The 14,625-nt window shown below is 42.0% G+C and overlaps 1 protein-coding gene across 1 annotated transcript in view; it reads left to right on the top strand.

Annotated features, from left to right (window-relative positions):
* The window catches only part of LOC124256518 (aquaporin AQPAe.a-like), an 81,578-nt gene that overhangs the window by 45,648 nt on the left and 21,305 nt on the right, over positions 1 to 14,625 (top strand). The gene's annotated exons all lie outside the window — the stretch shown is intronic.

The raw sequence follows: 14,625 nt of genomic DNA, 5'->3' as shown, positions 1-14,625 counted from the left end.
ACGTTCAGCATAAGGTCCATCCGAAACGTTTAAATTTGTGATGAAAAGTTAACGTTCAGCATAAGGTCCATCTGAAACGTTTAAATTTGTCATGTAAAGTTAACGTTCAGCGTAAGCTCCAACCAAAACGTTTAAATTTGTCATGAAAAGTTAACGTTCAGCATAAGCTCCAACCAAAACGTTTAAATTTGTGATGATAAGTTAACGTTCAGCATAAGGTCCATCCATAACGTTTACATTTCTCATGTAAAGTTAACGTTCAGCATAAACTCCAACCAAAACGTTTAAATTTGTCATGTAAAGTTAACGTTCAGCATAAACTCCAACTAAAACGTTTAAATTTGTCATGTAAAGTTAACGTTCAGCATAAACTCCAACTAAAACGTTTAAATTTGTGATAAAAAGTTAACGTTCAGCATAAGGTCCATCCAAAACGTATAAATTTGTCATGTAAAGTTAACGTTCAGCATAAGGTCCAACCAAAACGTTTAAATTTGTCATGTAAAGTTAACGTTCAGCATAAGCTCCAACCAAAATGTTTGTCATGTAAAGTTAAGATCCTCCTGGGATTTTATCTATGAGACAATACATTTTGCCCCGACGTGGGTGTGAGATGATGAAGTGCAAGGTTTCATATGAAACTATTGAATGGTCCATTTGCCCGCCACATGCAAGCATTCTCCAGGCACAAGGCTATAACTTCTCTGATGAAATCAGTTAGCACGGCTGGCGCTGATTATACAGTGATCGTTCTCAGTAAGCGTGATGGTATGATCGTTATGGGATGCTGACCAACGATCATCGGAACGTCCAATTCCATACGGTGTACTTCGACGCCTGGGCAATATACCAGCGTCTCCGCTTCAACAAATGCAGTTTTGACTGTAATAACTGATCTCTTCTAGCAATAATGTTAGGTCATCCGAGAGAACCTCCACCACAGCAGCTGGGGCTTCAGTGAGGATCGCATTCACCAGTTTAGACTAACGCTTAGTCTCTGAATATATATAATTTTTATTGTAACAAATATACCCATAATGATTAATTGAAAAGGAGCCCCAGGGAGACCAGAGATTACTGAACTTGAGGAAATCGAGACTTGCTTCATTTAGGGCTTTAGCATTGCAGGGAGGGGTAGGCTGTGGGGAAAATGATGCGGTTCAGGGACTGTGAGACAGACTATCGTCAATACAATGACGTCCTCCAGGAGCATCTCCTCCATCTCTACAGCGAGGTGTTCCGAGACCAGCTATATTATTCCGCCAATAAAATCTTGGTTTCACGATAAACCAATGTTTGATGCTTCATAATTTGACAAAAGAGCTTGGCTGCCGTCATGACATTTAAGCACATGATCAACATCCCCCGAGTAACATCATTTCTTCATTTACTTTTAAAATCGCATTTCTATATATTTCCTGATTGTTCACCGGAGTATGATATATGGTTCAAACCAAACCTTCAAATCGCTTGCCCTTACCACGTACACACAAAATGCATATAATATCATTTTCTTCCACTTAGAAATGACAGCCCGCCATCATCAAATAGGACACGAATATAATATAATGATGTTGTCTAGACCCTGGCTGGATGTTGCACATGTTGATATTAGGCCAAAGTGAGAACCCTTCGCCAGACAGGACATTCATGAGTGGAAATGGGCGTTGTGTTTTCACCATTCGGGCTGGTCGCTGATTGAATGTCGCTTTCATTTAGAAACTTCATATTTCCTCAAATGTCTGCCAGCGGCTAATAACCCATTTGATGCGTTTATAATGGACTCACGTATGTATGCCAAAACACAAATTGTTCCCAACTGTTATTATGTATATGGACACAATAATTCGAGACGGGGCTGACTTCACAGCGTTGTCTGTTTTATGTTCCGAAATCGAAACAAAGCAATCACGTTATCAGCCATTTCAACTAGCAGAAACTGCCCCTGGCAAAACCATTTGCTCAGTTAAATTGAAATAAATTAATTCTGCACCAATACACATGCATTAGGCAGTGTAAAACGGCAATGGTGTTCCTTTCTAATGGGAGTTTAACACGAGAAGAATTAATTAATTTAAATCAAACTTGATTATGATTTGAAACTGTCGCAGCAGTGGTGTAAACAGCAAACCGCTGGTTTTCGTTGTAGCTCTTTGACGGTTCAGATTTTAGAGGAATCAAAGTACATTTAAGCATTCGAGACATTCGTATTGAATTAAACGAGAGAAAATTGAAAACAGGCCGTGTCTGACCTAAGTAGAGTTGAGTCTATTCTTCAGAAAACATTCTTCTGTCATCAGTCAGGCTCTCAATGAAACACTCAACGACTGATGACGCTTTCAGTAATTTGAAATGGCATCGTTTTTCATGAGGAAAAAACTTCGTAATCAGTTTCAATGAATCTAAAAACATTTTCTCTTGCTCTAAATCTTTTCAATTCATTTCTAACATACGACGATGAATTATGTCCTAGTTTTGAGCCAAGTGGAAAATTGCAATTTGATGACAGATCTTTTCTAGTTGAGGCACTAACTCCTCTTAACGACTGCACTTAAATCCCCGCTCCCCCCGGAACTACGATCAATAACACGTTAACAGTCGAAACCCCCTTCATGCCATACCGGTAGAGCTTCCATAAAAATCCATTGTTTTATAACCCAGAGAAGATTGTTTCTTGATCTAACGCACAATTTACTTCGCGTCTGTAACACTTGTTCCACGAATCTCAAAGTGACGTCTTTTTGCATTCATATTTGAGCATAGCGTTTCTTTATATAGGACTATAAGTCTTCATCGATGATACTTAGTGGTCGTATTTTATCCTGAGTGGAACGTATCAATTTTCTTCAGATGTCGGATGATACGGATCTGTACAGAGTGGACGTTTTGAGCCTTTGATACGGATAGCGTGTTTGGTCTTACGTCGATAAATATACTAGGATTGAACGTGGTGGAACCTTTGTTACAATTTGCTTACAATTAGGCTTTATATCTGATAAGGTGTGTATTTGTTGATGGATGTTTGTGAAAGTCAAGGCTGCCACATGATATTTACCGGACGACTGATTATAAAGTTGATCTATTTGAAATAAGATCTTTGAACGAAAAACCTTTGACAAATACATTTCAAAGTTTGGTGTTTGTAACTTAACGTTTTTCTTGGTATTGCTTTTGTTCATGCTCATGTTCTAGGGAATAGGAAATCATTCTCCAATCTACATAATAGCGGTTCTGTCGTATATGAGTTTCCGCTATTCATCCTTGACAAGTGTGTATTTGTGTAGAGATGCCTCGGTGGGATATTACGCGGATGATAACATTGATCATGTTGATGAAGAGGCCTTCAGAGTTATTAAATAAACATGGAATATCTCAACCATCATTTAATGTTTTATTTAGTCGATTGATGGGATGTTTGTTCGAATAAAATTATTTCTGGTCTATCAAAGACATTACTAATGAATGCAGTTCAACCTGCCGTGGATCTTCGTCCTTCAAATGCCCCCGAGGTTGGTTTGACCCATGGTACAATATGTGACGCCCATTTGCGTGTCCCCCACCGTGAATTTTCTGCGGAATGTCTTACACCAGGGTTAAGCCAGACTCACTCAAATGCACTTGTCGTTGTGGCACCAATGATGTGTAGTCTCTGATAAAAAAATGCACTTTCAAAAGAAATATATTTGGAACTATTTGACAAGGCTTTGAGTGAGTGTTACTTTACGCCGGGATAAACAACATTCTTTGACTATTACGCTAGAGAACACTGACATCTCACTTCACACCTTGTCTTTATGATGAAATCCAACCCAGGGTTCGGCGAGACGAGCGAACGATTTCGGCTACGAAAGCCCGGTGTGATGAAACCAATACATCGGTATTCATGCACGTGGTTTTATTGGCATCATGAGTTTGAATCCTAGACTTAGCTGATGATGTTTTAGGGTACCTTGCTCACCGTCATGGGTTATACTATAGATCTGCGTTAAGTCGACAAGGAGCGATGCAGGTGTCATACTGCATCACGTGGTGCTAAATAGAGAATCTCACCCAAGTGTCTTCTGATATCAATTATATCAATACGAGTTGATAAAGTTACAAATATCCGAGGCTTGCCGTGGATATTTTAACTTTTATCAACGATTGTTGATATATTTGATTTCAGAAGACACGAGGGTGAGATTCCATTTATCATCCAAAATCACTCTTCATTAGTTTTCAATGAAAAATGTACATCTCTAAACACGGTTCTGCCTTTAGATTTGCAGTGCAGCGATGTCATAGCATTGTGATGTCATCAAGTTCATGACGTCATAGCATTGTCAGTGCTTTGTACAAAATCTACTGTCAAAACCATATCTCCTAGGAGATATCATATGATCTCACACAAGCTATATCTCCTGTGGAACACAGTTTTGGATGATAAACACAACTCACTCACACACTGCAGGTGCTCACATGCGCAGATGCAAGTTGAAGGGTCTCCATGAGACTTCTTTACACCTCATGTTTGACCAGTTTTTAGACCTCGTCGTTCAAGAGTCTCAGAGCAAGTTGTCATTCTGCCGTCTTTGAATCTTCAAACTCTTGGTGTACATATTTGCAAATTCTACCTGTTACATATATACACAGGGAACGATAAATATTTGTAGCATGCCACAGTTGCAGGTTGCTGATCCATGTGTAAGGTCTGGATCACTCATGAAGATACATACAGCGATCGAACCAAGCAGTACTCTGGTATACCCACAACACTGATGTAGTACTAGTGATTAAGTGTTCTTAGTTGAAGCTGTGAATATATTACTCCAATACCATTGCTATGCCAGGTTAGTCTTGTAGAAGCGAAGCCTGACATTGAACCAATGAATAAATTCTGTTTGTGCGGTCGCTCGTCACACCAGGTTCGATTCCCGACATGGGTGCAATGTGTCATGCCCATTCCTGGTGTCCCCGCCGTGATATTGCTGGAATATTGTTGAAAGCGGCGTAAAACTAAACTCACTCTGCGTCTGTGATGATTATCGATATTGTTGATATTCAGACAGATCAGGAAATAACAGTGGATGTTGTTGGATATTCCAGCACCCCAGCCAGTGTCGGACATTGTGAGCAATCCCCATGCCTTCGGGTTTAGATAACACACAGCATGTCAGGTGACAGATCCTGACCACCCAATACTCTTTACACAGATGCTGCTTTTATGACAAACACCATGGTCCTCAAACACTTTTATCATTACAGACTTCTGCTTAATTATAAGTGACCATTAGAAGACGTAAAGAGAAGCGACGAAACCCTTTCCATATTCATACAAAATATTTCTGATAAAAGCAGTGACTCTTGTATGATACCGCCCTTAACATGATCACGTGTTCATGAATTGCTACTCAGATTCTCTTAATAATGGACCGCCTCCGTGGTGTAGTGGTTAGAGCGTCCGCCCGGAGAGCGGAAGGTTGCGGGTTCGATCCCCGGCCGCGTCATACCAAAAGACGTTAAAATATGGTACTTGTTGGTCCCTGCCTGGCGCTCGGCATTAATGGGTACAGCAAGGACTGGTGGGCTCGGAGTCGTATACTGTGTCTGAGTGGGGTATTCATGCTTCACTGCGGCATGGTATCACAGTGAGCTAGCACTATAAAACCAGCTTAAGTCTGGGCTAGTACGAGCAGCCCTACATACACATACACACGCATGCACGTCGTCATATGAGCGAAATATTCTCCAGCGCGACGTTAAACCCCATTTCACCTCACCTCACCTTAATAATGACTCCAACTCTTACAGTGATATATGAAGCGTACCGTGGGTACAGAGGATGGCGATAGCACTGATATGTGAAAATGTGTACATATTGCTCAGTACTATAAGTGATAACTTCTTTGAGTGGAATTTTAAAAGTTGGGAAGTACAATATAGAACAAACTTTATTGATAAGAACTTTTTTATTCGTAGTGCGACGTTTCGAAACGTCGCAATCACGAATAAAAGAAGTTCTTATCAATAAAGTTTGTTCTATACTATTAGTGATAGTACAAGATATTCGCGGAAAGTGTTTACTGTCCCAACGTTGACACCCGACACATACACAAATCAACTGGTCCCATCAGGAACAAGACGCAAGTCATAGGGAAATTCCATCGGATACCATTTAACTCACATATGGGTCAAATTTGGAAACAAACAATTGAATCTTGAAGATGGATGTGTTTGTTTCTAAATAACAAGAGATATTGTGAAATTAAGTCTTCACTGACGCGTGTAGCCAAACTGGACCATTAGCAGTTAGTTCATCGTGGGCAAATCTGAGAAATCAATAACAAAACCTACATCTCCGAGGTGCACGTTATCACGTCGTTCGTTTTCTTAAGCCCTTGTCGATGGCAAATTACATAACTGTTTGTAAGCTGTAAAAACAACGAGATGCTTCACTTGCCGTATCAGTGTGTTTGACTTCGCCCCAGAGACACTGTCAAGTACAACGCGTCTACTATAACCAGTTCTGTGGCACTGACAGCACTTCGGCTGGTCATACGATCTGCCTCGCGCCCTCTACATCAGAAATAAACGCAATTCATGGCCTCTTAGGGAAGTGTGATTTTCAGTTTAAGCACCTAACTTCATCATATTTTGTGGTTTTTTATCTCTAATACGATCACGTAGGCTTAATTATAGGAGCTAACTAGGTTTGTGTAAACATGCATCTGGAATTATTTATCTCATGGGAATTTTATCAGAGATGCGTTTCCCATTTACTCTTGCGCAGGTTACGTGCAGTGCAGGTTCAGTTTTCTTTGATTATACATCTTTTGACTAACCACGACACAAGTCTGTCCAACGTCCGTTATGGCGACGGTGCACTTCCGGTTCTGTCGACCAATCAGCTCTTCCCATTCATTAAGATTTATATCCCCTGACGTTCATTCAGTCTCGTTATTTAAGTTGTCAATGTATCCTGTCAAACATGTATTAATTAAGAACACCAAAGTGGGAAGTAACGCAATAAGAAGGCTACACAACTGACACTATGTATGATAAAAAGACTCGACCTGTCTGAAGTGCTTCATCTAAGTGGATCCACTGAAAGGGTACACGTCACAGAAGCAGCTGCAGATCACAGTGAGATGTTTTTAGGTAATCAAAGAGCCGCGACTGATATTGAGAACCAAGAGGGGCCCGACCTCTTACATGTGTAAATAAATGGCGTCTGGCCACCAAAATAAAGATCTTCAGAGTAGATCCCTTTTATTTATCAACAGTCTCGGGCGATGCCTATTCATTTAAGTCTCCAGAACATTGACTAGAGCAATCGACATTTTCTAGACTCTCTATTAAGCTCATTCCTCATACAAGCAGTCCCTGCAATCTTGGGAGAAACACGGAGCCGGTTCTTAGAGCAGGAAACCTTGGAGACAAAACATGTATGATGTTGGTGCTATGTTTGTTTATATTTTTGAGATGTTCTTCAGCTTTAGGAAGGCTTTGTGTCAAACTTTCCCGTTATGTAAATTTATTACTGTCGTTTGACTGGTTCCATGATCTACGTCCTTTGTGCTCGTCGCGCTCTCTGGCTAGCTGATATGTTCATGATATGTTTTTTCAGTTGTGGAAATTTTCTATATTTTCTTTTCAATGGAGACAATTATTGCTACAAGAAATGCATTTATCATTGTCGTGGAGTGTTGTAACCAGCTGTGATTTGGTTTCCGCCTGATTTTCTTAAATTGGGCGACAATCTGTGCGAACCCCGTTTACTGTTCGCGCCTTTGTTACATCAGGGCCGATTTCTTATGTTCAAACGGAAGAGAGTATAAGAAGATGGGAAACAAATTGATGGGAATACGAATCATAACCATCGGCCATTGAAAAGAGTATAGGCTCCGTCCTTCGAAGACAGCATCATTTGTTTTGAAGTAGTGACCGCAAAGCTCATCCGTCCCATCCATGTCATCTGTCTCATCTGCCCCATCCACGAAAACTAACATCAATCATCGGCCCTCTGTCCCTCACAGGGACAATGAATAAAAACACCCTTCCTACGTCCATACGAATTCATGAGATTATTAACCACAATCAGTCAGCGATAATACCGGATGATCGCGAAAAGGTAAGCGTATCTTGACCCACAGATGGCACACGTCACATGACGGCAATAGTTTGGAGTGACACTAGTACACACCGGCCTTCCATACCTGTCCATAGAGTGTGGATTGGGTGGGCACAATGGCCGATGGTTATGAATAATATTTTAGTTTATATGTTATCCAGACATATCCTACCAAGATGTATGTACATGTAGTGCAATTTGTTTTTTACATCTTCGACCGGGGCGGTGGGGTAGTCCTAGTGGTTAAAGCGTTGGCTCGTCACACCGAAGACATGGGTTCGATTCCCCACATGGGTTCAATGTGTGAAGCCAATTTCTGGTGTCCTCCGCCGTGATATTGCTGGAATATTGCTAAAAGCGACCGCTGGTTCCTGAGATACCATCATAAGTCGGCACGATATGGCTGTAGACTGTAGACCAAGAAGTAACGCCAAATTACTTATCCTACTAAATCCCCAGCCACAAAGAAATGAGCCATATACCTTGATGGTATATTATAAGCTGTCGCACGTCAGTGGGCCATTCAGGCGTGTATGCCACCAGGCAGTAAATCCATCAGTAAACGGAGACGAATCAAAGCAGAGAAATTCATCATAAAGCAAATATACGCGAGTCCTTAGACTGAGATAATTCCCGTGTTAGATAGCAGGGGACACATCAAAAGGAAGAGAAATGTCAGAGACGTATGTGGATCAGCATCATGAGGCTGTTTTCCACGTAAATATAATATTTACAGAAATTGTTCAGAAAGCCAGAAGACATTTTACCCCTGACTAGATCGATATATATGATTATGGAAATATGTGGGTTTACTTTGACAAATGTAATACTTCAACGTTACGGAGATTGTTGACACAGTTTCGTCCGAGTGCTCAAAGAAAGCAAACATTCTGATGGAGTATATCAAAGGCTCATGGCGGAGTAATTGAGCGAAAACCTAGACCCATTTTAAAAGCAAATATATACTTGTTTTCAGTCAGATTGGCGCTTTATGAAAAAAGCCCTCGGCTAAGATCCCGTTGAACCTTTAATGATTTCAGGCAGAGTATAAAGACTCCCAGAAAATGTTAACTTTGATATTTGGCGAAAAAGGATATTATCGAAACTGAACGATGTTGAATCTCGAGATTTTGAATCTGCTTGGTGATTGGGGGTATTTTCATAAGTGTCAGAGAAAATATGAGATCTTAAATTTAACACTTAGGGTTGTATTATTACTTAAATTTGTCCTTTGATTCAATACAGAATATGTTGATTTGGAGACAGATCTCGCAGCTCAAGACGTCGGGTTAAATCTAATTGTGCCACACACTGGCCGACAAATTAGAACCTACATCTGTTTTTTTCAGGCTTGTTTGTCATAGTTTTACCATTATAGATGAAAGTCAGCGGGCCACAGCCTTTTCCAGACACCACATTACTAATCTACAATTTGTTTTTTCCTAAGTTCTTCATGGACATACATTGTCAGATGGTTCTCAACTTTACCAATTGGCATCAACACACGCACAGAAATAACCGTGTGTGTATATTTGGTATATAGAGTTGATGTAATTCATCATACGTCTTCGAAAATATTCAGAACATGTTACCTATCTTCTACATTGCCCAGTTCGAAAACATTACAAAGGATTTCTTGTTGAGGAACGTTCAAATCATCCAATGTCAAGATCTAGTTGACCTCCATCCCAGGCTCAGGCAAATGTGTTGGATTTAGTGTTATTGACATCCGCTTGTTTCATACAAAGAATAACGAAGCATGTTTGCCTACCTGATAAACTTGTTAAAGTATTCTTTCCCTGATCGCTGGTTTTTTTGTGAGTGTGTAATGCTGAAAATGTTTATTTTCGTCTTTACTGACACCAGTTTCTTACATTCGTGTGTTTATGTATCTTGGGTCTTAGTGCTGTCAATGATACGATAATTTGTCGATAATATCGTTTTTGCGAATCTTCAAACAATGCATGCAGTGAAGAATCGTTCATTGTTTTGCATCTTCCGCTTCCCACATGGCCGTCTTCAACTCTTTCGGGACGGTTTTACAAGGCACATCTTGCTCGGGTCAACATCGAATTAAGCCCTTGTCTAAACGAAGCCTATAAGGCTGGATTATATAACGAGAATTCATCAAACACTCCATCTAGCAGACCTTGCTTCCTCTCGGTCAACCTGAAAGAACCTATTTCGTCCTGCATAAACACTGGCGGAGAAACCATTTCCTCTATGTTTAAGCACACACCTCAAGATTGGGTTATGTGTGAAAGGTCTTGGTCAGCCTGACTGACAACCGCTTCCCCTTGACCACTGGCTATTGTCTGGTCAGCTGATTGCACAGGGGGATTACTATGCAGCTATTTCCTTGCTGGCCACTTGAGCAGGAACAGAACTGAGCAGCTAATTGTCAGCATAGACACAGTGCCAGTACTTGTGACAGTGGTTACTTGGCACTTGCCGGACTCTTCGCGTTCCATCGTCACCGTTAAATGAACCACTCAGACATGGGCAAATATCATTGATAACGGGGGGCATAACCTCGGAGGTCTTGGGGCGCAATGGATGTATTTTTGTGCTAATATAAATCATATATTATTAATGGCAATCATGACATGAAATTATAACTCGTTATACACACGACATATCTAATCAGGGGTCGAGACATATGTGTTTTGTATATTGTGTTATAGCGTACTGACACGACTTGGCCTTACTGACTGAGTTTGGTTTTACGCCTCTTTAAGCAATATTCCAGCAACATCACGGCGGGGGACACCAGAAATGGGCTTCACACATTGTACCCATGTGGGGAATCGAACCTGGGTCTTCGGCGTGACGAGCCAACGCTTTAACCACTAGGCTACCCCACCGCCCCCGACTTGGCTTTAATGCATGACTTGGTCGACATATGATACATCATGATGGGATGTGTTTGGGACACATACGCCTATATATGTAAACATCCTGGTGTGAGAAAACTTAATATACAACTGCATTTCACAAAAACTACAAACGTTATAAAACCTTTACTTGTCTGAAATAATCCCCCAAACACAGCCAACTTTAAGGTCCAACACACAACTATGATGTCCGTGCAGATAGAAAACATCAACATCGAAAAACCGGTTTTAGTTTCATTCATTTCTGGTCACCATCAAATGACGGTGTGTGCATTCTTTTGCCCGTTTTTTTATAACTATGTATTCGGAAAAAAACTCAGGAACCCTATTCTTCTAATGTATACGTAATCTTTAAAATCATTTTTATCATCAGTTGCAACAATGAATATGCGACGTTATTTTTTTCACTCGCTCACTTACATGTATCACGGAGCAAACGTGATATTGATATTTATTGACTGTAAAAGAGTACAAATGATAAAGACCGTGTTTTAGCTGACCGTGTTTTTAGTAACCATGTGGGGAATACCGACACAGTGTAGTATGAATGAATGTCAGTTATTACTAACATCGAGTGATATCAAAAGCATGCACAGAAGTTCAAAATGTTCAAATACCCCATGGAGCTGAAGCTGTGATCGTCCTCCTCATCCCCAATATCCTTGATTCAAAACATATGACCTCTATCTGTAAGGTTAAACAACAGAGCATACGAACAGATTTTCTCAAATTTTTACGTTAGGGTCAAAATGAAACAAATTCCATACATGCTTAACATTTGTTGGTAGTTAGGTTTGTACCGGTAAGCAATTCCCGATGGTTACACGTTGGGAATATATCCCTAGTACCCATGTCAGCGCTGAAGCAAGCAACAAATGACTCGCCTGGCCCCGACTCGATAGCTCACAGTTCGTAACGATATGGCTAAGATATTGTGTGTGGCGTAAAACAACATTCAGACACACACGCACGTGTGCTTTAGGTGGGAGTAAGATCTTACATTGTGCTCAGCACAAGGACAAAAGGACAACACAGTACTGTACATTCCTGTTGATTCCTGGAAGATGGGAGGATGCCGAAGTGACCATGGCTGCGGACGTGTGTGAGTGATAGAGCTTCTAATACGACGGAGTTGCAGGCGTGGCGTAGCCATGGCTGTCAGATACGGACGAGGTGAACTATCTGGAATTGAAAATGAAAGCACCAATTTGCGAAAGACGTTTACTTCAACCAATCTCAAACATCAATCATGAACGTCCTCTGACCAGCATAGGCGTCGTTAGGAAACTTGGTGCATTTACGAAACGTAGAACATCATTATCTGGCAGTGTTCGCATCTTCGTCATCAAAAGCTACAAGATTAAGGAGTTTATTGAAAATAGACGTAGAAATCAGATCTCTAATTATCTAGTGTTCATCTGTGCCTGTGGCAGACTATGGGTGTTATTTGCTACAATGTCTGAAGGTACGGGCATTATTAGATCTGTCACAACACGTTTGACATTATAGATGACAAACACAATGTATTGATTGCAACGGTTTGTTTCTTTTCTGTGACTTAATGGCTCTTTTGAATATCAAAAGGACGTTATGAGATGGGCGATGGGAACTGCATCCATAAATATCAGTCTGTGATGAAGGATGTGTCTGATTTCAAACAATTATAGGAATAATGATAATGGTGGTGATGGTGATAAGGTTGTTGCTGTTGCTGCTGCTAGCGATCCGGGTTAGAATTGGTCTTCAGCAAGCCATGTTTATCGCAACAGGGGCCAAACAAGACAGGGTACTCAGGCATGTCTTCGTATACCTGCTGTCTGGTCTGTTCCCGTCTGTACACGATAGCGGTCAGCTGACGCGGTGGAAGCTCCTTTTCCTCAACAGTCCGTAGCGAAAGCCCTCGCTGTCCCTCTCTGTATCCTACAGTGGTCGAAGGTACTTATGGTGGAAGCCTGCGCTGTCCTTCTCTGTACCTTGGTAGACTCCTTAGTGGAAACCTGCGCTGTCCTTCTCTGTTTCCTTCAGTGGTCGATTGTACACAGTAGAAACCCAAGCTGTCCCTCTCTGTACCTTTGTCGACTCCTTAGTGGAAGCCTGCACTGTCCTTCTCTGTACCCTACAGTGGTCGATTGTACACAGTAGAAACCCACGCTGTCCCTCTCGGTACCTTGGTCGACTCCTTAGTGGAAGCCTGCACTGTCCTTCTCTGTACCCAACAGTGGTCGATTGTACACAGTAGAAACCCATGCTGTCCCTCTCTGTACCTTGGTCGACTCCTTAGTGGAAGCCTGCACTGTCCTTCTCTGTACCCTACAGTGGTCGATTGTACACAGTAGAAACCCACGCTGTCCCTCTCTGTACCTTGGTCGACTCCTTAGTGGAAGCCTGCACTGTCCTTCTCTGTTTCCTACAGTGGTCGATTGTACACAGTAGAAACCCACCCTGTCCTTCTCTGTACCTTGGTCGACTCCTTAGTGGAAGCCTGCACTGTCCTTCTCTGTACCCTACAGTGGTCGATTGTACACAGTAGAAACCCACGCTGTCCCTCTCTGTACCTTGGTCGACTCCTTAGTGGAAGCCTGCACTGTCCTTCTCTGTACCCTACAGTGGTCGATTGTACACAGTAGAAACCCACGCTGTCCTTCTCTGTACCTTGGTCGACTCCTTAGTGGAAGCCTGCACTGTCCTTCTCTGTACCCTACAGTGGTCGATTGTACACAGTAGAAACCCACGCTGTCCTCTCGGTACCTTGGTCGACTCCTTAGTGGAAGCCTGCACTGTCCTTCTCTGTACCCAACAGTGGTCGATTGTACACAGTAGAAACCCATGCTGTCCCTCTCTGTACCTTGGTCGACTCCTTAGTGGAAGCCTGCACTGTCCTTCTCTGTACCCTACAGTGGTCGATTGTACACAGTAGAAACCCACGCTGTCCTTCTCTGTACCTTGGTCGACTCCTTAGTGGAAGCCTGCACTGTCCTTCTCTGTACCCTACAGTGGTCGATTGTACACAGTAGAAACCCACGCTGTCCTTCCCTGTACCTTGGTCGACTCCTTAGTGGAAGCCTGCACTGTCCTTCTCTGTACCCTACAGTGGTCGATTGTACACAGTAGAAACCCACCCTGTCCTTCTCTGTACCTTGGTCGACTCCTTAGTGGAAGCCTGCACTGTCCTTCACTGTACCCTACAGTGGTCGATTGTACACAGTAGAAACCCACGCTGTCCTTCTCTGTACCTTGGTCGACTCTTTAGTGGAAGCCCACGCTGTCCTTCCCTGTACCCTACAGTGGTCGACTGTACATGGTGGAAATCTCCGCTGCGCCTGCCTGTATTCTGTAGTACGTGGTCTGGTTCTCGCCTCCCTGCCCCGTTGTTGTGCATGGCATGTTGTGTTTTGCTCGAGGTAGTGATGTACAACGTCATGTGTATTGTCGATCACGTCGTTGACGTTGCGGCAACGACTAGCCTGTATTGACGCACATTGTTCAAATGTTGGCCCTGTGTTGAGAATACGCTTGAATAATTAATCCTTATAATAGCATTCGTCTGAAACCCTGAGAAATGTAAACAGTGAATAATCAATAACTCTTTTCAAGATCTACTCCCAGATACATTACGACATT

Source organism: Haliotis rubra, unplaced genomic scaffold (genome assembly GCF_003918875.1).
Source record: "Haliotis rubra isolate DU_JTF1 unplaced genomic scaffold, ASM391887v1 Scf63, whole genome shotgun sequence".
Taxonomy (NCBI): Eukaryota; Metazoa; Mollusca; class Gastropoda; order Lepetellida; family Haliotidae; genus Haliotis; species Haliotis rubra.
This window is presented reverse-complemented; position numbering and strand designations above follow the sequence as displayed.